Source organism: Hyla sarda, unplaced genomic scaffold (assembly GCF_029499605.1).
Source record: "Hyla sarda isolate aHylSar1 unplaced genomic scaffold, aHylSar1.hap1 scaffold_2352, whole genome shotgun sequence".
In the NCBI taxonomy this organism is placed as follows: Eukaryota; Metazoa; Chordata; class Amphibia; order Anura; family Hylidae; genus Hyla; species Hyla sarda.
In genome coordinates, this window is record NW_026609035.1 from 19,960 (window position 1) to 43,138 (window position 23,179).

The following is a 23,179-nucleotide window of genomic DNA, read 5'->3' on the forward strand; positions in this document are numbered from 1 at the left end:
GTCACATGCAAGTAGGAGGAGTAAGAAGGGTTCCTGGCAAATCCGGGTTATGGATTGCATTTAAAAAGGCCCCGTGGGAGTGCAATGGGCCCCTGTCTTGCTGCTTAGCAATAATGGTATGGGTTTAGGTTCTGCTGTGTGTACTGGTGGTTGACTGCCCCCCAGCCCAGAGTGTGCATGGAAAATTGTCTGGCAGCCTCCCTGACAGCAAGCAGTGATAGTGCCCATGAAGGGGACCTTGTTGGGCCCGCCCCTTTCACGGTTATCGCTTCTCGGCCTTTTGGCTAAGATCAAGTGTAGTATCTGTTCTTATCAGTTTAATATCTGATACGTCCCCTATCTGGGGACCATATATTAAATGGATTTTTGAGAACGGGGGCCGATTTCGAAGCTTGCTTCCGTCGCCCTATGCATTGACCCGATATGGCAGTATCTTCGGGTACAGTGCACCACCCCCTTACAGGGTTAAAAAGAAAGATTCCTACTTTCATTGCTACCTGCTTGCTGGCTAGCCAGCTAGCCAGCCCTGTGGGCCTTGCTGCTGCTGCTGCTGCAGCCAAAAAACAAAAGGTGGTGCTGCTGCTGCTTCTGCTTCTGCTTGTGTCTGGCCGCTGTTGGAGCGTCCAGGCACAGGACTTCTGCTGCTGCTGACTAAATGGCCTCCTTAATTGGATCATTTGAGTAGCCAGCACACCTGTGCAGGTAGGGCATGACATGATAGGCAGCTGCCTTGATAGCGGGTGGGTGCTGAATGTTCCTAATTGACAAAATAAGATTAATGCTTATGAAGAAATATAAAATCTCATCACTTCCCCAATATCGCGCCACACCCCTACCCCTTAATTCCCTGGTTGAACTTGATGGACATATGTCTTTTTTCGACCGTACTAACTATGTAACTATGTAACATAACATGGGGGGGGGGGGTCTCCTGGCTGTTCACACAGGTGTGTCATTGCTGTACATTGACCATGCATTGCTTCTGTGGTATTGCAAAGGCAAAGACAAATGCTTCCAGCCATCCATTGCACTAATGGATTGGTCATCAGCTGGCTGTCTATGTCCCGCATCAATATAGACCAAAGTACAGAGGGTTAGGCTATGCTATTGTGCACCTACCTGATGCATCAGAAGGTGCGAGGCCCTTGCTAAATTCTGTGCACAGACTTTGAGATCTATGCTTTAGACTGTATCTAAACCTGCTCCAACATGGACTGACATTCTGGCCTACTTTCAGCCGATGCGACTTGTCTGTCGCTGAACAGTCGCTTTTTATGTATTCAGCACCTATGTATAATGTTGTAAAAATGCTCTAGAAGCTAAAGTCGCAGAAATGTCACACATATTTGGCCTGCAACTTTCTGTGCGACAAATTCAGACAGGAAAAATCAGTATAAATCCTTAGAAAATTATCCCCCAGTGTCTCCATCTGCTGGCGGTATTGAATAAGCATTGCTGCACTGATGGGGTATGCATTAGACGAAAAAAAAGAAGAAAAAGAAGAATAATACGCCCAGAAAAGAGGCGAAAAGGAGAAAAACGTAAAAAAACGTGAAAAAAAAGTAAGAGGAAGAGAAGGGAAAAAAAGGTGGAAATGGGTTTAAAAGTGATTTCGGCGGAGAAATATATATATATATATATATATATATATATATATACGCGCACACACACACATATATATAAACGTATTCTCCGTTGAGATATTGCAGCCGCTGCTGTGTCCAGGCCCAGGAGCCTTAGCACTGTGCTGTGATGTCACTCAATACCACTGACATCACTAGGTGTAAACAACATCTCTCCTTTGCTGTGTATGTGACTATGGAGCTGTTTGGTGATGTCGTCTATTATGGCCTTCATAGAAGCAACAGGAGATTGTTGCATCCATCTAGAACCCTCAGAACTACAGTGCTATGATGTCACTCACTTCCACAGGCCTTGCAGAGTGTAAACAACAACAACCCAGCTTTGTTGTGTATGTAACCATAGGGATTTGTGATGTCACCTAGAACCTTCACAGCAGCGACAGCTTTATGAGGAGCATCAGCACTGCTCTGCCTGAGCAGAACCATCACCGCCATAGGTTGTCAAATAACCCGGGTTTAACCCACACAGGTAAGTCCAATGGGGTGCAGGCATGTCCTCTATGCTTACAGCTTCCCGTGGGTGTTGGTTTGATACCGTTTGGGGACAGCCAAGGAGGCATCTGCAGGCAACAAAGGTAGGTGTGTGCTTGTGTGTGTGTTTCCTATGCAGATCCTAAGCCCAGTGTCACATGCAAGTAGGAGGAGTAAGAAGGGTTCCTGGCAAATCCGGGTTATGGATTGCATTTAAAAAGGCCCCGTGGGAGTGCAATGGGCCCCTGTCTTGCTGCTTAGCAATAATGGTATGGGTTTAGGTTCTGCTGTGTGTACTGGTGGTTGACTGCCCCCCAGCCCAGAGTGTGCATGGAAAATTGTCTGGCAGCCTCCCTGACAGCAAGCAGTGATAGTGCCCATGAAGGGGACCTTGTTGGGCCCGCCCCTTTCACGGTTATCGCTTCTCGGCCTTTTGGCTAAGATCAAGTGTAGTATCTGTTCTTATCAGTTTTCATGCTGGTGGGGATGGGTGCTGCATGGAGGATGCAGGTGTACCAGGGCTTTCCGGGGCTGGTTCTGAGGAATCAGCTCGACGGCTGCCCCGATGTGACCTGTTCCCTCCGGGTCTCGCCATGAGGCTGAGAGGGTCTAGAGCCGAGGTACTTTTGTGCCTCGGGGAGTGGTGACCCCGAGGTGCCGAAACTCACTGGGAGAATAGGCTCACTGAGTTGAAGCACGGGCACCATAATCTCTTCACCTTGTGGCACTCACCTCTTGATTCCCGGCCTTCTGGCTAGGATCAGAGAAATTTTTATAGATCCGGCCGGATGTCCGGGCAGTATATCTGCACACATTCACTTATTTATTTCTTTTTTGTCTCACTGTGTCACTTTTTGCGTGTTGTGTGTTCACAGGATTTGTCAGGATGCGGTAGCCCTTCTGGGTGTCCCTCCTGGCGGTCTAGGGGAGGTGTGTGTGGCCATTAGGTTCCGCACCTCCCTGCAAACACCCCGGGTACTCCTGCTTTGGCAGGGTACCTACCGTAATCGGCTCTGCGGGCAGATACCTTGGCCAACGCCAAGGGGGATGCCGGGAGCATTTGTGGTCCCCTAGTAGCTTCGGCGAAAAGGGACATCGAACCTGGAACCTCGCAGGTACCTTTTGGTCCGGAGGTGAAGGGTAAGGTTTGTTGGGGGGCCTCTCTCCTATTGGAGAAGGGCTTGCGATAGACCGCATCCTTTGTGCACGTTTTTTTTAGTGTAACACGTTTGCACTTTTTCTTGCACTTTGGGTGAATCGAAAGCACGTTCCTCGGCTTTAGATAAAAAAAAAAAAAAAAAAAAAATCTGTTCTTATCAGTTTAATATCTGATACGTCCCCTATCTGGGGACCATATATTAAATGGATTTTTGAGAACGGGGGCCGATTTCGAAGCTTGCTTCCGTCGCCCTATGCATTGACCCGATATGGCAGTATCTTCGGGTACAGTGCACCACCCCCTTACAGGGTTAAAAAGAAAGATTCCTACTTTCATTGCTACCTGCTTGCTGGCTAGCCAGCTAGCCAGCCCTGTGGGCCTTGCTGCTGCTGCTGCTGCAGCCAAAAAACAAAAGGTGGTGCTGCTGCTGCTTCTGCTTGTGTCTGGCCGCTGTTGGAGCGTCCAGGCACAGGACTTCTGCTGCTGCTGACTAAATGGCCTCCTTAATTGGATCATTTGAGTAGCCAGCACACCTGTGCAGGTAGGGCATGACATGATAGGCAGCTGCCTTGATAGCGGGTGGGTGCTGAATGTTCCTAATTGACAAAATAAGATTAATGCTTATGAAGAAATATAAAATCTCATCCCTTCCCCAATATCGCGCCACACCCCTACCCCTTAATTCCCTGGTTGAACTTGATGGACATATGTCTTTTTTCGACCGTACTAACTATGTAACTATGTAACATAACATGGGGGGGGGGGTCTCCTGGCTGTTCACACAGGTGTGTCATTGCTGTACATTGACCATGCATTGCTTCTGTGGTATTGCAAAGGCAAAGACAAATGCTTCCAGCCATCCATTGCACTAATGGATTGGTCATCAGCTGGCTGTCTATGTCCCGCATCAATATAGACCAAAGTACAGAGGGTTAGGCTATGCTATTGTGCACCTACCTGATGCATCAGAAGGTGCGAGGCCCTTGCTAAATTCTGTGCACAGACTTTGAGATCTATGCTTTAGACTGTATCTAAACCTGCTCCAACATGGACTGACATTCTGGCCTACTTTCAGCCGATGCGACTTGTCTGTCGCTGAACAGTCGCTTTTTATGTATTCAGCACCTATGTATAATGTTGTAAAAATGCTCTAGAAGCTAAAGTCGCAGAAATGTCACACATATTTGGCCTGCAACTTTCTGTGCGACAAATTCAGACAGGAAAAATCAGTATAAATCCTTAGAAAATTATCCCCCAGTGTCTCCATCTGCTGGCGGTATTGAATAAGCATTGCTGCACTGATGGGGTATGCATTAGACGAAAAAAAAGAAGAAAAAGAAGAATAATACGCCCAGAAAAGAGGCGAAAAGGAGAAAAACGTAAAAAAACGTGAAAAAAAAGTAAGAGGAAGAGAAGGGAAAAAAAGGTGGAAATGGGTTTAAAAGTGATTTCGGCGGAGAAATATATATATATATATATATATATATATATATATATATATATACGCGCACACACACACATATATATAAACGTATTCTCCGTTGAGATATTGCAGCCGCTGCTGTGTCCAGGCCCAGGAGCCTTAGCACTGTGCTGTGATGTCACTCAATACCACTGACATCACTAGGTGTAAACAACATCTCTCCTTTGCTGTGTATGTGACTATGGAGCTGTTTGGTGATGTCGTCTATTATGGCCTTCATAGAAGCAACAGGAGATTGTTGCATCCATCTAGAACCCTCAGAACTACAGTGCTATGATGTCACTCACTTCCACAGGCCTTGCAGAGTGTAAACAACAACAACCCAGCTTTGTTGTGTATGTAACCATAGGGATTTGTGATGTCACCTAGAACCTTCACAGCAGCGACAGCTTTATGAGGAGCATCAACACTGCTCTGCCTGAGCAGAACCATCACCGCCATAGGTTGTCAAATAACCCGGGTTTAACCCACACAGGTAAGTCCAATGGGGTGCAGGCATGTCCTCTATGCTTACAGCTTCCCGTGGGTGTTGGTTTGATACCGTTTGGGGACAGCCAAGGAGGCATCTGCAGGCAACAAAGGTAGGTGTGTGCTTGTGTGTGTGTTTCCTATGCAGATCCTAAGCCCAGTGTCACATGCAAGTAGGAGGAGTAAGAAGGGTTCCTGGCAAATCCGGGTTATGGATTGCATTTAAAAAGGCCCCGTGGGAGTGCAATGGGCCCCTGTCTTGCTGCTTAGCAATAATGGTATGGGTTTAGGTTCTGCTGTGTGTACTGGTGGTTGACTGCCCCCCAGCCCAGAGTGTGCATGGAAAATTGTCTGGCAGCCTCCCTGACAGCAAGCAGTGATAGTGCCCATGAAGGGGACCTTGTTGGGCCCGCCCCTTTCACGGTTATCGCTTCTCGGCCTTTTGGCTAAGATCAAGTGTAGTATCTGTTCTTATCAGTTTAATATCTGATACGTCCCCTATCTGGGGACCATATATTAAATGGATTTTTGAGAACGGGGGCCGATTTCGAAGCTTGCTTCCGTCGCCCTATGCATTGACCCGATATGGCAGTATCTTCGGGTACAGTGCACCACCCCCTTACAGGGTTAAAAAGAAAGATTCCTACTTTCATTGCTACCTGCTTGCTGGCTAGCCAGCTAGCCAGCCCTGTGGGCCTTGCTGCTGCTGCTGCTGCAGCCAAAAAACAAAAGGTGGTGCTGCTGCTGCTTCTGCTTCTGCTTGTGTCTGGCCGCTGTTGGAGCGTCCAGGCACAGGACTTCTGCTGCTGCTGACTAAATGGCCTCCTTAATTGGATCATTTGAGTAGCCAGCACACCTGTGCAGGTAGGGCATGACATGATAGGCAGCTGCCTTGATAGCGGGTGGGTGCTGAATGTTCCTAATTGACAAAATAAGATTAATGCTTATGAAGAAATATAAAATCTCATCACTTCCCCAATATCGCGCCACACCCCTACCCCTTAATTCCCTGGTTGAACTTGATGGACATATGTCTTTTTTCGACCGTACTAACTATGTAACTATGTAACATAACATGGGGGGGGGGGGTCTCCTGGCTGTTCACACAGGTGTGTCATTGCTGTACATTGACCATGCATTGCTTCTGTGGTATTGCAAAGGCAAAGACAAATGCTTCCAGCCATCCATTGCACTAATGGATTGGTCATCAGCTGGCTGTCTATGTCCCGCATCAATATAGACCAAAGTACAGAGGGTTAGGCTATGCTATTGTGCACCTACCTGATGCATCAGAAGGTGCGAGGCCCTTGCTAAATTCTGTGCACAGACTTTGAGATCTATGCTTTAGACTGTATCTAAACCTGCTCCAACATGGACTGACATTCTGGCCTACTTTCAGCCGATGCGACTTGTCTGTCGCTGAACAGTCGCTTTTTATGTATTCAGCACCTATGTATAATGTTGTAAAAATGCTCTAGAAGCTAAAGTCGCAGAAATGTCACACATATTTGGCCTGCAACTTTCTGTGCGACAAATTCAGACAGGAAAAATCAGTATAAATCCTTAGAAAATTATCCCCCAGTGTCTCCATCTGCTGGCGGTATTGAATAAGCATTGCTGCACTGATGGGGTATGCATTAGACGAAAAAAAAGAAGAAAAAGAAGAATAATACGCCCAGAAAAGAGGCGAAAAGGAGAAAAACGTAAAAAAACGTGAAAAAAAAGTAAGAGGAAGAGAAGGGAAAAAAAGGTGGAAATGGGTTTAAAAGTGATTTCGGCGGAGAAATATATATATATATATATATATATATATATATATACGCGCACACACACACATATATATAAACGTATTCTCCGTTGAGATATTGCAGCCGCTGCTGTGTCCAGGCCCAGGAGCCTTAGCACTGTGCTGTGATGTCACTCAATACCACTGACATCACTAGGTGTAAACAACATCTCTCCTTTGCTGTGTATGTGACTATGGAGCTGTTTGGTGATGTCGTCTATTATGGCCTTCATAGAAGCAACAGGAGATTGTTGCATCCATCTAGAACCCTCAGAACTACAGTGCTATGATGTCACTCACTTCCACAGGCCTTGCAGAGTGTAAACAACAACAACCCAGCTTTGTTGTGTATGTAACCATAGGGATTTGTGATGTCACCTAGAACCTTCACAGCAGCGACAGCTTTATGAGGAGCATCAGCACTGCTCTGCCTGAGCAGAACCATCACCGCCATAGGTTGTCAAATAACCCGGGTTTAACCCACACAGGTAAGTCCAATGGGGTGCAGGCATGTCCTCTATGCTTACAGCTTCCCGTGGGTGTTGGTTTGATACCGTTTGGGGACAGCCAAGGAGGCATCTGCAGGCAACAAAGGTAGGTGTGTGCTTGTGTGTGTGTTTCCTATGCAGATCCTAAGCCCAGTGTCACATGCAAGTAGGAGGAGTAAGAAGGGTTCCTGGCAAATCCGGGTTATGGATTGCATTTAAAAAGGCCCCGTGGGAGTGCAATGGGCCCCTGTCTTGCTGCTTAGCAATAATGGTATGGGTTTAGGTTCTGCTGTGTGTACTGGTGGTTGACTGCCCCCCAGCCCAGAGTGTGCATGGAAAATTGTCTGGCAGCCTCCCTGACAGCAAGCAGTGATAGTGCCCATGAAGGGGACCTTGTTGGGCCCGCCCCTTTCACGGTTATCGCTTCTCGGCCTTTTGGCTAAGATCAAGTGTAGTATCTGTTCTTATCAGTTTAATATCTGATACGTCCCCTATCTGGGGACCATATATTAAATGGATTTTTGAGAACGGGGGCCGATTTCGAAGCTTGCTTCCGTCGCCCTATGCATTGACCCGATATGGCAGTATCTTCGGGTACAGTGCACCACCCCCTTACAGGGTTAAAAAGAAAGATTCCTACTTTCATTGCTACCTGCTTGCTGGCTAGCCAGCTAGCCAGCCCTGTGGGCCTTGCTGCTGCTGCTGCTGCAGCCAAAAAACAAAAGGTGGTGCTGCTGCTGCTTCTGCTTCTGCTTGTGTCTGGCCGCTGTTGGAGCGTCCAGGCACAGGACTTCTGCTGCTGCTGACTAAATGGCCTCCTTAATTGGATCATTTGAGTAGCCAGCACACCTGTGCAGGTAGGGCATGACATGATAGGCAGCTGCCTTGATAGCGGGTGGGTGCTGAATGTTCCTAATTGACAAAATAAGATTAATGCTTATGAAGAAATATAAAATCTCATCCCTTCCCCAATATCGCGCCACACCCCTACCCCTTAATTCCCTGGTTGAACTTGATGGACATATGTCTTTTTTCGACCGTACTAACTATGTAACTATGTAACATAACATGGGGGGGGGGGGGGTCTCCTGGCTGTTCACACAGGTGTGTCATTGCTGTACATTGACCATGCATTGCTTCTGTGGTATTGCAAAGGCAAAGACAAATGCTTCCAGCCATCCATTGCACTAATGGATTGGTCATCAGCTGGCTGTCTATGTCCCGCATCAATATAGACCAAAGTACAGAGGGTTAGGCTATGCTATTGTGCACCTACCTGATGCATCAGAAGGTGCGAGGCCCTTGCTAAATTCTGTGCACAGACTTTGAGATCTATGCTTTAGACTGTATCTAAACCTGCTCCAACATGGACTGACATTCTGGCCTACTTTCAGCCGATGCGACTTGTCTGTCGCTGAACAGTCGCTTTTTATGTATTCAGCACCTATGTATAATGTTGTAAAAATGCTCTAGAAGCTAAAGTCGCAGAAATGTCACACATATTTGGCCTGCAACTTTCTGTGCGACAAATTCAGACAGGAAAAATCAGTATAAATCCTTAGAAAATTATCCCCCAGTGTCTCCATCTGCTGGCGGTATTGAATAAGCATTGCTGCACTGATGGGGTATGCATTAGACGAAAAAAAAGAAGAAAAAGAAGAATAATACGCCCAGAAAAGAGGCGAAAAGGAGAAAAACGTAAAAAAACGTGAAAAAAAAGTAAGAGGAAGAGAAGGGAAAAAAAGGTGGAAATGGGTTTAAAAGTGATTTCGGCGGAGAAATATATATATATATATATATATATATATATATATATATATATATATACGCGCACACACACACACATATATATAAACGTATTCTCCGTTGAGATATTGCAGCCGCTGCTGTGTCCAGGCCCAGGAGCCTTAGCACTGTGCTGTGATGTCACTCAATACCACTGACATCACTAGGTGTAAACAACATCTCTCCTTTGCTGTGTATGTGACTATGGAGCTGTTTGGTGATGTCGTCTATTATGGCCTTCATAGAAGCAACAGGAGATTGTTGCATCCATCTAGAACCCTCAGAACTACAGTGCTATGATGTCACTCACTTCCACAGGCCTTGCAGAGTGTAAACAACAACAACCCAGCTTTGTTGTGTATGTAACCATAGGGATTTGTGATGTCACCTAGAACCTTCACAGCAGCGACAGCTTTATGAGGAGCATCAGCACTGCTCTGCCTGAGCAGAACCATCACCGCCATAGGTTGTCAAATAACCCGGGTTTAACCCACACAGGTAAGTCCAATGGGGTGCAGGCATGTCCTCTATGCTTACAGCTTCCCGTGGGTGTTGGTTTGATACCGTTTGGGGACAGCCAAGGAGGCATCTGCAGGCAACAAAGGTAGGTGTGTGCTTGTGTGTGTGTTTCCTATGCAGATCCTAAGCCCAGTGTCACATGCAAGTAGGAGGAGTAAGAAGGGTTCCTGGCAAATCCGGGTTATGGATTGCATTTAAAAAGGCCCCGTGGGAGTGCAATGGGCCCCTGTCTTGCTGCTTAGCAATAATGGTATGGGTTTAGGTTCTGCTGTGTGTACTGGTGGTTGACTGCCCCCCAGCCCAGAGTGTGCATGGAAAATTGTCTGGCAGCCTCCCTGACAGCAAGCAGTGATAGTGCCCATGAAGGGGACCTTGTTGGGCCCGCCCCTTTCACGGTTATCGCTTCTCGGCCTTTTGGCTAAGATCAAGTGTAGTATCTGTTCTTATCAGTTTAATATCTGATACGTCCCCTATCTAGGGACCATATATTAAATGGATTTTTGAGAACGGGGGCCGATTTCGAAGCTTGCTTCCGTCGCCCTATGCATTGACCCGATATGGCAGTATCTTCGGGTACAGTGCACCACCCCCTTACAGGGTTAAAAAGAAAGATTCCTACTTTCATTGCTACCTGCTTGCTGGCTAGCCAGCTAGCCAGCCCTGTGGGCCTTGCTGCTGCTGCTGCTGCAGCCAAAAAACAAAAGGTGGTGCTGCTGCTGCTTCTGCTTCTGCTTGTGTCTGGCCGCTGTTGGAGCGTCCAGGCACAGGACTTCTGCTGCTGCTGACTAAATGGCCTCCTTAATTGGATCATTTGAGTAGCCAGCACACCTGTGCAGGTAGGGCATGACATGATAGGCAGCTGCCTTGATAGCGGGTGGGTGCTGAATGTTCCTAATTGACAAAATAAGATTAATGCTTATGAAGAAATATAAAATCTCATCCCTTCCCCAATATCGCGCCACACCCCTACCCCTTAATTCCCTGGTTGAACTTGATGGACATATGTCTTTTTTCGACCGTACTAACTATGTAACTATGTAACATAACATGGGGGGGGGGGTCTCCTGGCTGTTCACACAGGTGTGTCATTGCTGTACATTGACCATGCATTGCTTCTGTGGTATTGCAAAGGCAAAGACAAATGCTTCCAGCCATCCATTGCACTAATGGATTGGTCATCAGCTGGCTGTCTATGTCCCGCATCAATATAGACCAAAGTACAGAGGGTTAGGCTATGCTATTGTGCACCTACCTGATGCATCAGAAGGTGCGAGGCCCTTGCTAAATTCTGTGCACAGACTTTGAGATCTATGCTTTAGACTGTATCTAAACCTGCTCCAACATGGACTGACATTCTGGCCTACTTTCAGCCGATGCGACTTGTCTGTCGCTGAACAGTCGCTTTTTATGTATTCAGCACCTATGTATAATGTTGTAAAAATGCTCTAGAAGCTAAAGTCGCAGAAATGTCACACATATTTGGCCTGCAACTTTCTGTGCGACAAATTCAGACAGGAAAAATCAGTATAAATCCTTAGAAAATTATCCCCCAGTGTCTCCATCTGCTGGCGGTATTGAATAAGCATTGCTGCACTGATGGGGTATGCATTAGACGAAAAAAAAGAAGAAAAAGAAGAATAATACGCCCAGAAAAGAGGCGAAAAGGAGAAAAACGTAAAAAAACGTGAAAAAAAAAGTAAGAGGAAGAGAAGGGAAAAAAAGGTGGAAATGGGTTTAAAAGTGATTTCGGCGGAGAATATATATATATATATATATATATATATATATATATATATATATATACGCGCACACACACACATATATATAAACGTATTCTCCGTTGAGATATTGCAGCCGCTGCTGTGTCCAGGCCCAGGAGCCTTAGCACTGTGCTGTGATGTCACTCAATACCACTGACATCACTAGGTGTAAACAACATCTCTCCTTTGCTGTGTATGTGACTATGGAGCTGTTTGGTGATGTCGTCTATTATGGCCTTCATAGAAGCAACAGGAGATTGTTGCATCCATCTAGAACCCTCAGAACTACAGTGCTATGATGTCACTCACTTCCACAGGCCTTGCAGAGTGTAAACAACAACAACCCAGCTTTGTTGTGTATGTAACCATAGGGATTTGTGATGTCACCTAGAACCTTCACAGCAGCGACAGCTTTATGAGGAGCATCAGCACTGCTCTGCCTGAGCAGAACCATCACCGCCATAGGTTGTCAAATAACCCGGGTTTAACCCACACAGGTAAGTCCAATGGGGTGCAGGCATGTCCTCTATGCTTACAGCTTCCCGTGGGTGTTGGTTTGATACCGTTTGGGGACAGCCAAGAAGGCATCTGCAGGCAACAAAGGTAGGTGTGTGCTTGTGTGTGTGTTTCCTATGCAGATCCTAAGCCCAGTGTCACATGCAAGTAGGAGGAGTAAGAAGGGTTCCTGGCAAATCCGGGTTATGGATTGCATTTAAAAAGGCCCCGTGGGAGTGCAATGGGCCCCTGTCTTGCTGCTTAGCAATAATGGTATGGGTTTAGGTTCTGCTGTGTGTACTGGTGGTTGACTGCCCCCCAGCCCAGAGTGTGCATGGAAAATTGTCTGGCAGCCTCCCTGACAGCAAGCAGTGATAGTGCCCATGAAGGGGACCTTGTTGGGCCCGCCCCTTTCACGGTTATCGCTTCTCGGCCTTTTGGCTAAGATCAAGTGTAGTATCTGTTCTTATCAGTTTAATATCTGATACGTCCCCTATCTGGGGACCATATATTAAATGGATTTTTGAGAACGGGGGCCGATTTCGAAGCTTGCTTCCGTCGCCCTATGCATTGACCCGATATGGCAGTATCTTCGGGTACAGTGCACCACCCCCTTACAGGGTTAAAAAGAAAGATTCCTACTTTCATTGCTACCTGCTTGCTGGCTAGCCAGCTAGCCAGCCCTGTGGGCCTTGCTGCTGCTGCTGCTGCAGCCAAAAAACAAAAGGTGGTGCTGCTGCTGCTTCTGCTTCTGCTTGTGTCTGGCCGCTGTTGGAGCGTCCAGGCACAGGACTTCTGCTGCTGCTGACTAAATGGCCTCCTTAATTGGATCATTTGAGTAGCCAGCACACCTGTGCAGGTAGGGCATGACATGATAGGCAGCTGCCTTGATAGCGGGTGGGTGCTGAATGTTCCTAATTGACAAAATAAGATTAATGCTTATGAAGAAATATAAAATCTCATCCCTTCCCCAATATCGCGCCACACCCCTACCCCTTAATTCCCTGGTTGAACTTGATGGACATATGTCTTTTTTCGACCGTACTAACTATGTAACTATGTAACATAACATGGGGGGGGGGGGTCTCCTGGCTGTTCACACAGGTGTGTCATTGCTGTACATTGACCATGCATTGCTTCTGTGGTATTGCAAAGGCAAAGACAAATGCTTCCAGCCATCCATTGCACTAATGGATTGGTCATCAGCTGGCTGTCTATGTCCCGCATCAATATAGACCAAAGTACAGAGGGTTAGGCTATGCTATTGTGCACCTACCTGATGCATCAGAAGGTGCGAGGCCCTTGCTAAATTCTGTGCACAGACTTTGAGATCTATGCTTTAGACTGTATCTAAACCTGCTCCAACATGGACTGACATTCTGGCCTACTTTCAGCCGATGCGACTTGTCTGTCGCTGAACAGTCGCTTTTTATGTATTCAGCACCTATGTATAATGTTGTAAAAATGCTCTAGAAGCTAAAGTCGCAGAAATGTCACACATATTTGGCCTGCAACTTTCTGTGCGACAAATTCAGACAGGAAAAATCAGTATAAATCCTTAGAAAATTATCCCCCAGTGTCTCCATCTGCTGGCGGTATTGAATAAGCATTGCTGCACTGATGGGGTATGCATTAGACGAAAAAAAAGAAGAAAAAGAAGAATAATACGCCCAGAAAAGAGGCGAAAAGGAGAAAAACGTAAAAAAACGTGAAAAAAAAGTAAGAGGAAGAGAAGGGAAAAAAAGGTGGAAATGGGTTTAAAAGTGATTTCGGCGGAGAAATATATATATATATATATATATATATATATATATATATATATACGCGCACACACACACATATATATAAACGTATTCTCCGTTGAGATATTGCAGCCGCTGCTGTGTCCAGGCCCAGGAGCCTTAGCACTGTGCTGTGATGTCACTCAATACCACTGACATCACTAGGTGTAAACAACATCTCTCCTTTGCTGTGTATGTGACTATGGAGCTGTTTGGTGATGTCGTCTATTATGGCCTTCATAGAAGCAACAGGAGATTGTTGCATCCATCTAGAACCCTCAGAACTACAGTGCTATGATGTCACTCACTTCCACAGGCCTTGCAGAGTGTAAACAACAACAACCCAGCTTTGTTGTGTATGTAACCATAGGGATTTGTGATGTCACCTAGAACCTTCACAGCAGCGACAGCTTTATGAGGAGCATCAGCACTGCTCTGCCTGAGCAGAACCATCACCGCCATAGGTTGTCAAATAACCCGGGTTTAACCCACACAGGTAAGTCCAATGGGGTGCAGGCATGTCCTCTATGCTTACAGCTTCCCGTGGGTGTTGGTTTGATACCGTTTGGGGACAGCCAAGGAGGCATCTGCAGGCAACAAAGGTAGGTGTGTGCTTGTGTGTGTGTTTCCTATGCAGATCCTAAGCCCAGTGTCACATGCAAGTAGGAGGAGTAAGAAGGGTTCCTGGCAAATCCGGGTTATGGATTGCATTTAAAAAGGCCCCGTGGGAGTGCAATGGGCCCCTGTCTTGCTGCTTAGCAATAATGGTATGGGTTTAGGTTCTGCTGTGTGTACTGGTGGTTGACTGCCCCCCAGCCCAGAGTGTGCATGGAAAATTGTCTGGCAGCCTCCCTGACAGCAAGCAGTGATAGTGCCCATGAAGGGGACCTTGTTGGGCCCGCCCCTTTCACGGTTATCGCTTCTCGGCCTTTTGGCTAAGATCAAGTGTAGTATCTGTTCTTATCAGTTTTCATGCTGGTGGGGATGGGTGCTGCATGGAGGATGCAGGTGTACCAGGGCTTTCCGGGGCTGGTTCTGAGGAATCAGCTCGACGGCTGCCCCGATGTGACCTGTTCCCTCCGGGTCTCGCCATGAGGCTGAGAGGGTCTAGAGCCGAGGTACTTTTGTGCCTCGGGGAGTGGTGACCCCGAGGTGCCGAAACTCACTGGGAGAATAGGCTCACTGAGTTGAAGCACGGGCACCATAATCTCTTCACCTTGTGGCACTCACCTCTTGATTCCCGGCCTTCTGGCTAGGATCAGAGAAATTTTTATAGATCCGGCCGGATGTCCGGGCAGTATATCTGCACACATTCACTTATTTATTTATTTTTTGTCTCACTGTGTCACTTTTTGCGTGTTGTGTGTTCACAGGATTTGTCAGGATGCGGTAGCCCTTCTGGGTGTCCCTCCTGGCGGTCTAGGGGAGGTGTGTGTGGCCATTAGGTTCCGCACCTCCCTGCAAACACCCCGGGTACTCCTGCTTCGCAGGGTACCTACCGTAATCGGCTCTGCGGGCAGATACCTTGGCTAACGCCAAGGGGGATGCCGCGAGCATTTGTGGTCTCCTAGTAGCTTCGGCGAAAAGGGACATCGAACCTGGAACCTCGCAGGTACCTTTTGGTCCGGAGGCGAAGGGTAAGGTTTGTTGGGGGGCCTCTCTCCTATCGGAGAAGGGCTTGCGATAGACCGCATCCTTTGTGCACGTTTTTTTTAGTGTAACACGTTTGCACTTTTTCTTGCACTTTGGGTGAATTGAAAGCACGTTCCTCGGCTTTAGATAAAAAAAAAAAAAAAAAAATCTGTTCTTATCAGTTTAATATCTGATACGTCCCCTATCTGGGGACCATATATTAAATGGATTTTTGAGAACGGGGGCCGATTTCGAAGCTTGCTTCCGTCGCCCTATGCATTGACCCGATATGGCAGTATCTTCGGGTACAGTGCACCACCCCCTTACAGGGTTAAAAAGAAAGATTCCTACTTTCATTGCTACCTGCTTGCTGGCTAGCCAGCTAGCCAGCCCTGTGGGCCTTGCTGCTGCTGCTGCTGCAGCCAAAAAACAAAAGGTGGTGCTGCTGCTGCTTCTGCTTCTGCTTGTGTCTGGCCGCTGTTGGAGCGTCCAGGCACAGGACTTCTGCTGCTGCTGACTAAATGGCCTCCTTAATTGGATCATTTGAGTAGCCAGCACACCTGTGCAGGTAGGGCATGACATGATAGGCAGCTGCCTTGATAGCGGGTGGGTGCTGAATGTTCCTAATTGACAAAATAAGATTAATGCTTATGAAGAAATATAAAATCTCATCCCTTCCCCAATATCGCGCCACACCCCTACCCCTTAATTCCCTGGTTGAACTTGATGGACATATGTCTTTTTTCGACCGTACTAACTATGTAACTATGTAACATAACATGGGGGGGGGGGGGTCTCCTGGCTGTTCACACAGGTGTGTCATTGCTGTACATTGACCATGCATTGCTTCTGTGGTATTGCAAAGGCAAAGACAAATGCTTCCAGCCATCCATTGCACTAATGGATTGGTCATCAGCTGGCTGTCTATGTCCCGCATCAATATAGACCAAAGTACAGAGGGTTAGGCTATGCTATTGTGCACCTACCTGATGCATCAGAAGGTGCGAGGCCCTTGCTAAATTCTGTGCACAGACTTTGAGATCTATGCTTTAGACTGTATCTAAACCTGCTCCAACATGGACTGACATTCTGGCCTACTTTCAGCCGATGCGACTTGTCTGTCGCTGAACAGTCGCTTTTTATGTATTCAGCACCTATGTATAATGTTGTAAAAATGCTCTAGAAGCTAAAGTCGCAGAAATGTCACACATATTTGGCCTGCAACTTTCGTGCGACAAATTCAGACAGGAAAAATCAGTATAAATCCTTAGAAAATTATCCCCCAGTGTCTCCATCTGCTGGCGGTATTGAATAAGCATTGCTGCACTGATGGGGTATGCATTAGACGAAAAAAAAGAAGAAAAAGAAGAATAATACGCCCAGAAAAGAGGCGAAAAGGAGAAAAACGTAAAAAAACGTGAAAAAAAAGTAAGAGGAAGAGAAGGGAAAAAAAGGTGGAAATGGGTTTAAAAGTGATTTCGGCGGAGAATATATATATATATATATATATATATATATATATATATATATATATACGCGCACACACACACATATATATAAACGTATTCTCCGTTGAGATATTGCAGCCGCTGCTGTGTCCAGGCCCAGGAGCCTTAGCACTGTGCTGTGATGTCACTCAATACCACTGACATCACTAGGTGTAAACAACATCTCTCCTTTGCTGTGTATGTGACTATGGAGCTGTTTGGTGATGTCGTCTATTATGGCCTTCATAGAAGCAACAGGAGATTGTTGCATCCATCTAGAACCCTCAGAACTACAGTGCTATGATGTCACTCACTTCCACAGGCCTTGCAGAGTGTAAACAACAACAACCCAGCTTTGTTGTGTATGTAACCATAGGGATTTGTGATGTCACCTAGAACCTTCACAGCAGCGACAGCTTTATGAGGAGCATCAGCACTGCTCTGCCTGAGCAGAACCATCACCGCCATAGGTTGTCAAATAACCCGGGTTTAACCCACACAGGTAAGTCCAATGGGGTGCAGGCATGTCCTCTATGCTTACAGCTTCCCGTGGGTGTTGGTTTGATACCGTTTGGGGACAGCCAAGGAGGCATCTGCAGGCAACAAAGGTAGGTGTGTGCTTGTGTGTGTGTTTCCTATGCAGATCCTAAGCCCAGTGTCACATGCAAGTAGGAGGAGTAAGAAGGGTTCCTGGCAAATCCGGGTTATGGATTGCATTTAAAAAGGCCCCGTGGGAGTGCAATGGGCCCCTGTCTTGCTGCTTAGCAATAATGGTATGGGTTTAGGTTCTGCTGTGTGTACTGGTGGTTGACTGCCCCCCAGCCCAGAGTGTGCATGGAAAATTGTCTGGCAGCCTCCCTGACAGCAAGCAGTGATAGTGCCCATGAAGGGGACCTTGTTGGGCCCGCCCCTTTCACGGTTATCGCTTCTCGGCCTTTTGGCTAAGATCAAGTGTAGTATCTGTTCTTATCAGTTTAATATCTGATACGTCCCCTATCTGGGGACCATATATTAAATGGATTTTTGAGAACGGGGGCCGATTTCGAAGCTTGCTTCCGTCGCCCTATGCATTGACCCGATATGGCAGTATCTTCGGGTACAGTGCACCACCCCCTTACAGGGTTAAAAAGAAAGATTCCTACTTTCATTGCTACCTGCTTGCTGGCTAGCCAGCTAGCCAGCCCTGTGGGCCTTGCTGCTGCTGTTGCTGCAGCCAAAAAACAAAAGGTGGTGCTGCTGCTGCTTCTGCTTCTGCTTGTGTCTGGCCGCTGTTGGAGCGTCCAGGCACAGGACTTCTGCTGCTGCTGACTAAATGGCCTCCTTAATTGGATCATTTGAGTAGCCAGCACACCTGTGCAGGTAGGGCATGACATGATAGGCAGCTGCCTTGATAGCGGGTGGGTGCTGAATGTTCCTAATTGACAAAATAAGATTAATGCTTATGAAGAAATATAAAATCTCATCCCTTCCCCAATATCGCGCCACACCCCTACCCCTTAATTCCCTGGTTGAACTTGATGGACATATGTCTTTTTTCGACCGTACTAACTATGTAACTATGTAACATAACATGGGGGGGGGGGGTCTCCTGGCTGTTCACACAGGTGTGTCATTGCTGTACATTGACCATGCATTGCTTCTGTGGTATTGCAAAGGCAAAGACAAATGCTTCCAGCCATCCATTGCACTAATGGATTGGTCATCAGCTGGCTGTCTATGTCCCGCATCAATATAGACCAAAGTACAGAGGGTTAGGCTATGCTATTGTGCACCTACCTGATGCATCAGAAGGTGCGAGGCCCTTGCTAAATTCTGTGCACAGACTTTGAGATCTATGCTTTAGACTGTATCTAAACCTGCTCCAACATGGACTGACATTCTGGCCTACTTTCAGCCGATGCGACTTGTCTGTCGCTGAACAGTCGCTTTTTATGTATTCAGCACCTATGTATAATGTTGTAAAAATGCTCTAGAAGCTAAAGTCGCAGAAATGTCACACATATTTGGCCTGCAACTTTCTGTGCGACAAATTCAGACAGGAAAAATCAGTATAAATCCTTAGAAAATTATCCCCCAGTGTCTCCATCTGCTGGCGGTATTGAATAAGCATTGCTGCACTGATGGGGTATGCATTAGACGAAAAAAAAGAAGAAAAAGAAGAATAATACGCCCAGAAAAGAGGCGAAAAGGAGAAAAACGTAAAAAAACGTGAAAAAAAAGTAAGAGGAAGAGAAGGGAAAAAAAGGTGGAAATGGGTTTAAAAGTGATTTCGGCGGAGAAATATATATATATATATATATATATATATATATATATATATATATACGCGCACACACACACATATATATAAACGTATTCTCCGTTGAGATATTGCAGCCGCTGCTGTGTCCAGGCCCAGGAGCCTTAGCACTGTGCTGTGATGTCACTCAATACCACTGACATCACTAGGTGTAAACAACATCTCTCCTTTGCTGTGTATGTGACTATGGAGCTGTTTGGTGATGTCGTCTATTATGGCCTTCATAGAAGCAACAGGAGATTGTTGCATCCATCTAGAACCCTCAGAACTACAGTGCTATGATGTCACTCACTTCCACAGGCCTTGCAGAGTGTAAACAACAACAACCCAGCTTTGTTGTGTATGTAACCATAGGGATTTGTGATGTCACCTAGAACCTTCACAGCAGCGACAGCTTTATGAGGAGCATCAGCACTGCTCTGCCTGAGCAGAACCATCACCGCCATAGGTTGTCAAATAACCCGGGTTTAACCCACACAGGTAAGTCCAATGGGGTGCAGGCATGTCCTCTATGCTTACAGCTTCCCGTGGGTGTTGGTTTGATACCGTTTGGGGACAGCCAAGGAGGCATCTGCAGGCAACAAAGGTAGGTGTGTGCTTGTGTGTGTGTTTCCTATGCAGATCCTAAGCCCAGTGTCACATGCAAGTAGGAGGAGTAAGAAGGGTTCCTGGCAAATCCGGGTTATGGATTGCATTTAAAAAGGCCCCGTGGGAGTGCAATGGGCCCCTGTCTTGCTGCTTAGCAATAATGGTATGGGTTTAGGTTCTGCTGTGTGTACTGGTGGTTGACTGCCCCCCAGCCCAGAGTGTGCATGGAAAATTGTCTGGCAGCCTCCCTGACAGCAAGCAGTGATAGTGCCCATGAAGGGGACCTTGTTGGGCCCGCCCCTTTCACGGTTATCGCTTCTCGGCCTTTTGGCTAAGATCAAGTGTAGTATCTGTTCTTATCAGTTTAATATCTGATACGTCCCCTATCTGGGGACCATATATTAAATGGATTTTTGAGAACGGGGGCCGATTTCGAAGCTTGCTTCCGTCGCCCTATGCATTGACCCGATATGGCAGTATCTTCGGGTACAGTGCACCACCCCCTTACAGGGTTAAAAAGAAAGATTCCTACTTTCATTGCTACCTGCTTGCTGGCTAGCCAGCTAGCCAGCCCTGTGGGCCTTGCTGCTGCTGCTGCTGCTGCAGCCAAAAAACAAAAGGTGGTGCTGCTGCTGCTTCTGCTTCTGCTTGTGTCTGGCCGCTGTTGGAGCGTCCAGGCACAGGACTTCTGCTGCTGCTGACTAAATGGCCTCCTTAATTGGATCATTTGAGTAGCCAGCACACCTGTGCAGGTAGGGCATGACATGATAGGCAGCTGCCTTGATAGCGGGTGGGTGCTGAATGTTCCTAATTGACAAAATAAGATTAATGCTTATGAAGAAATATAAAATCTCATCCCTTCCCCAATATCGCGCCACACCCCTACCCCTTAATTCCCTGGTTGAACTTGATGGACATATGTCTTTTTTCGACCGTACTAACTATGTAACTATGTAACATAACATGGGGGGGGGGGTCTCCTGGCTGTTCACACAGGTGTGTCATTGCTGTACATTGACCATGCATTGCTTCTGTGGTATTGCAAAGGCAAAGACAAATGCTTCCAGCCATCCATTGCACTAATGGATTGGTCATCAGCTGGCTGTCTATGTCCCGCATCAATATAGACCAAAGTACAGAGGGTTAGGCTATGCTATTGTGCACCTACCTGATGCATCAGAAGGTGCGAGGCCCTTGCTAAATTCTGTGCACAGACTTTGAGATCTATGCTTTAGACTGTATCTAAACCTGCTCCAACATGGACTGACATTCTGGCCTACTTTCAGCCGATGCGACTTGTCTGTCGCTGAACAGTCGCTTTTTATGTATTCAGCACCTATGTATAATGTTGTAAAAATGCTCTAGAAGCTAAAGTCGCAGAAATGTCACACATATTTGGCCTGCAACTTTCTGTGCGACAAATTCAGACAGGAAAAATCAGTATAAATCCTTAGAAAATTATCCCCCAGTGTCTCCATCTGCTGGCGGTATTGAATAAGCATTGCTGCACTGATGGGGTATGCATTAGACGAAAAAAAAGAAGAAAAAGAAGAATAATACGCCCAGAAAAGAGGCGAAAAGGAGAAAAACGTAAAAAAACGTGAAAAAAAAGTAAGAGGAAGAGAAGGGAAAAAAAGGTGGAAATGGGTTTAAAAGTGATTTCGGCGGAGAAATATATATATATATATATATATATATATATATATATATACACGCGCACACACACACATATATATAAACGTATTCTCCGTTGAGATATTGCAGCCGCTGCTGTGTCCAGGCCCAGGAGCCTTAGCACTGTGCTGTGATGTCACTCAATACCACTGACATCACTAGGTGTAAACAACATCTCTCCTTTGCTGTGTATGTGACTATGGAGCTGTTTGGTGATGTCGTCTATTATGGCCTTCATAGAAGCAACAGGAGATTGTTGCATCCATCTAGAACCCTCAGAACTACAGTGCTATGATGTCACTCACTTCCACAGGCCTTGCAGAGTGTAAACAACAACAACCCAGCTTTGTTGTGTATGTAACCATAGGGATTTGTGATGTCACCTAGAACCTTCACAGCAGCGACAGCTTTATGAGGAGCATCAGCACTGCTCTGCCTGAGCAGAACCATCACCGCCATAGGTTGTCAAATAACCCGGGTTTAACCCACACAGGTAAGTCCAATGGGGTGCAGGCATGTCCTCTATGCTTACAGCTTCCCGTGGGTGTTGGTTTGATACCGTTTGGGGACAGCCAAGGAGGCATCTGCAGGCAACAAAGGTAGGTGTGTGCTTGTGTGTGTGTTTCCTATGCAGATCCTAAGCCCAGTGTCACATGCAAGTAGGAGGAGTAAGAAGGGTTCCTGGCAAATCCGGGTTATGGATTGCATTTAAAAAGGCCCCGTGGGAGTGCAATGGGCCCCTGTCTTGCTGCTTAGCAATAATGGTATGGGTTTAGGTTCTGCTGTGTGTACTGGTGGTTGACTGCCCCCCAGCCCAGAGTGTGCATGGAAAATTGTCTGGCAGCCTCCCTGACAGCAAGCAGTGATAGTGCCCATGAAGGGGACCTTGTTGGGCCCGCCCCTTTCATGGTTATCGCTTCTCGGCCTTTTGGCTAAGATCAAGTGTAGTATCTGTTCTTATCAGTTTAATATCTGATACGTCCCCTATCTGGGGACCATATATTAAATGGATTTTTGAGAACGGGGGCCGATTTCGAAGCTTGCTTCTGTCGCCCTATGCATTGACCCGATATGGCAGTATCTTCGGGTACAGTGCACCACCCCCTTACAGGGTTAAAAAGAAAGATTCCTACTTTCATTGCTACCTGCTTGCTGGCTAGCCAGCTAGCCAGCCCTGTGGGCCTTGCTGCTGCTGCTGCTGCAGCCAAAAAACAAAAGGTGGTGCTGCTGCTGCTTCTGCTTCTGCTTGTGTCTGGCCGCTGTTGGAGCGTCCAGGCACAGGACTTCTGCTGCTGCTGACTAAATGGCCTCCTTAATTGGATCATTTGAGTAGCCAGCACACCTGTGCAGGTAGGGCATGACATGATAGGCAGCTGCCTTGATAGCGGGTGGGTGCTGAATGTTCCTAATTGACAAAATAAGATTAATGCTTATGAAGAAATATAAAATCTCATCCCTTCCCCAATATCGCGCCACACCCCTACCCCTTAATTCCCTGGTTGAACTTGATGGACATATGTCTTTTTTCGACCGTACTAACTATGTAACTATGTAACATAACATGGGGGGGGGGGGTCTCCTGGCTGTTCACACAGGTGTGTCATTGCTGTACATTGACCATGCATTGCTTCTGTGGTATTGCAAAGGCAAAGACAAATGCT

General features: G+C 46.7%; 10 non-coding genes and 2 pseudogenes across 10 annotated transcripts; all 12 read left to right on the top strand.

Moving 5' to 3' along the window:
- Positions 1-264: 264 nt before the first annotated feature.
- Positions 265-455, top strand: LOC130322547 (U2 spliceosomal RNA). Its single transcript, XR_008868026.1, has one exon. It is a non-coding gene; the product is annotated as a U2 spliceosomal RNA (small nuclear RNA).
- Positions 456-2,531: 2,076 nt separating this feature from the next.
- Positions 2,532-2,691, top strand: LOC130322543 (U2 spliceosomal RNA; annotated as a pseudogene).
- Positions 2,692-3,385: 694 nt separating this feature from the next.
- LOC130322539 (U2 spliceosomal RNA) lies at positions 3,386-3,573 on the top strand. The gene has a single exon (XR_008868023.1). It is a non-coding gene; the product is annotated as a U2 spliceosomal RNA (small nuclear RNA).
- A 2,077-nt stretch (positions 3,574-5,650) lies between these two features.
- On the top strand, positions 5,651-5,841 carry LOC130322526 (U2 spliceosomal RNA). Its single transcript, XR_008868012.1, has one exon. It is a non-coding gene; the product is annotated as a U2 spliceosomal RNA (small nuclear RNA).
- Positions 5,842-7,917: 2,076 nt separating this feature from the next.
- LOC130322528 (U2 spliceosomal RNA) lies at positions 7,918-8,108 on the top strand. Its single transcript, XR_008868013.1, has one exon. It is a non-coding gene; the product is annotated as a U2 spliceosomal RNA (small nuclear RNA).
- Positions 8,109-10,200: 2,092 nt separating this feature from the next.
- Positions 10,201-10,391, top strand: LOC130322532 (U2 spliceosomal RNA). The gene has a single exon (XR_008868017.1). It is a non-coding gene; the product is annotated as a U2 spliceosomal RNA (small nuclear RNA).
- Positions 10,392-12,478: 2,087 nt separating this feature from the next.
- On the top strand, positions 12,479-12,669 carry LOC130322529 (U2 spliceosomal RNA). Its single transcript, XR_008868014.1, has one exon. It is a non-coding gene; the product is annotated as a U2 spliceosomal RNA (small nuclear RNA).
- Positions 12,670-14,753: 2,084 nt separating this feature from the next.
- LOC130322544 (U2 spliceosomal RNA) lies at positions 14,754-14,913 on the top strand (annotated as a pseudogene).
- Positions 14,914-15,606: 693 nt separating this feature from the next.
- LOC130322533 (U2 spliceosomal RNA) lies at positions 15,607-15,791 on the top strand. The gene has a single exon (XR_008868018.1). It is a non-coding gene; the product is annotated as a U2 spliceosomal RNA (small nuclear RNA).
- Positions 15,792-17,878: 2,087 nt separating this feature from the next.
- On the top strand, positions 17,879-18,069 carry LOC130322530 (U2 spliceosomal RNA). The gene has a single exon (XR_008868015.1). It is a non-coding gene; the product is annotated as a U2 spliceosomal RNA (small nuclear RNA).
- Positions 18,070-20,155: 2,086 nt separating this feature from the next.
- Positions 20,156-20,346, top strand: LOC130322531 (U2 spliceosomal RNA). Its single transcript, XR_008868016.1, has one exon. It is a non-coding gene; the product is annotated as a U2 spliceosomal RNA (small nuclear RNA).
- Positions 20,347-22,430: 2,084 nt separating this feature from the next.
- Positions 22,431-22,621, top strand: LOC130322525 (U2 spliceosomal RNA). The gene has a single exon (XR_008868011.1). It is a non-coding gene; the product is annotated as a U2 spliceosomal RNA (small nuclear RNA).
- Positions 22,622-23,179: the final 558 nt, after the last annotated feature.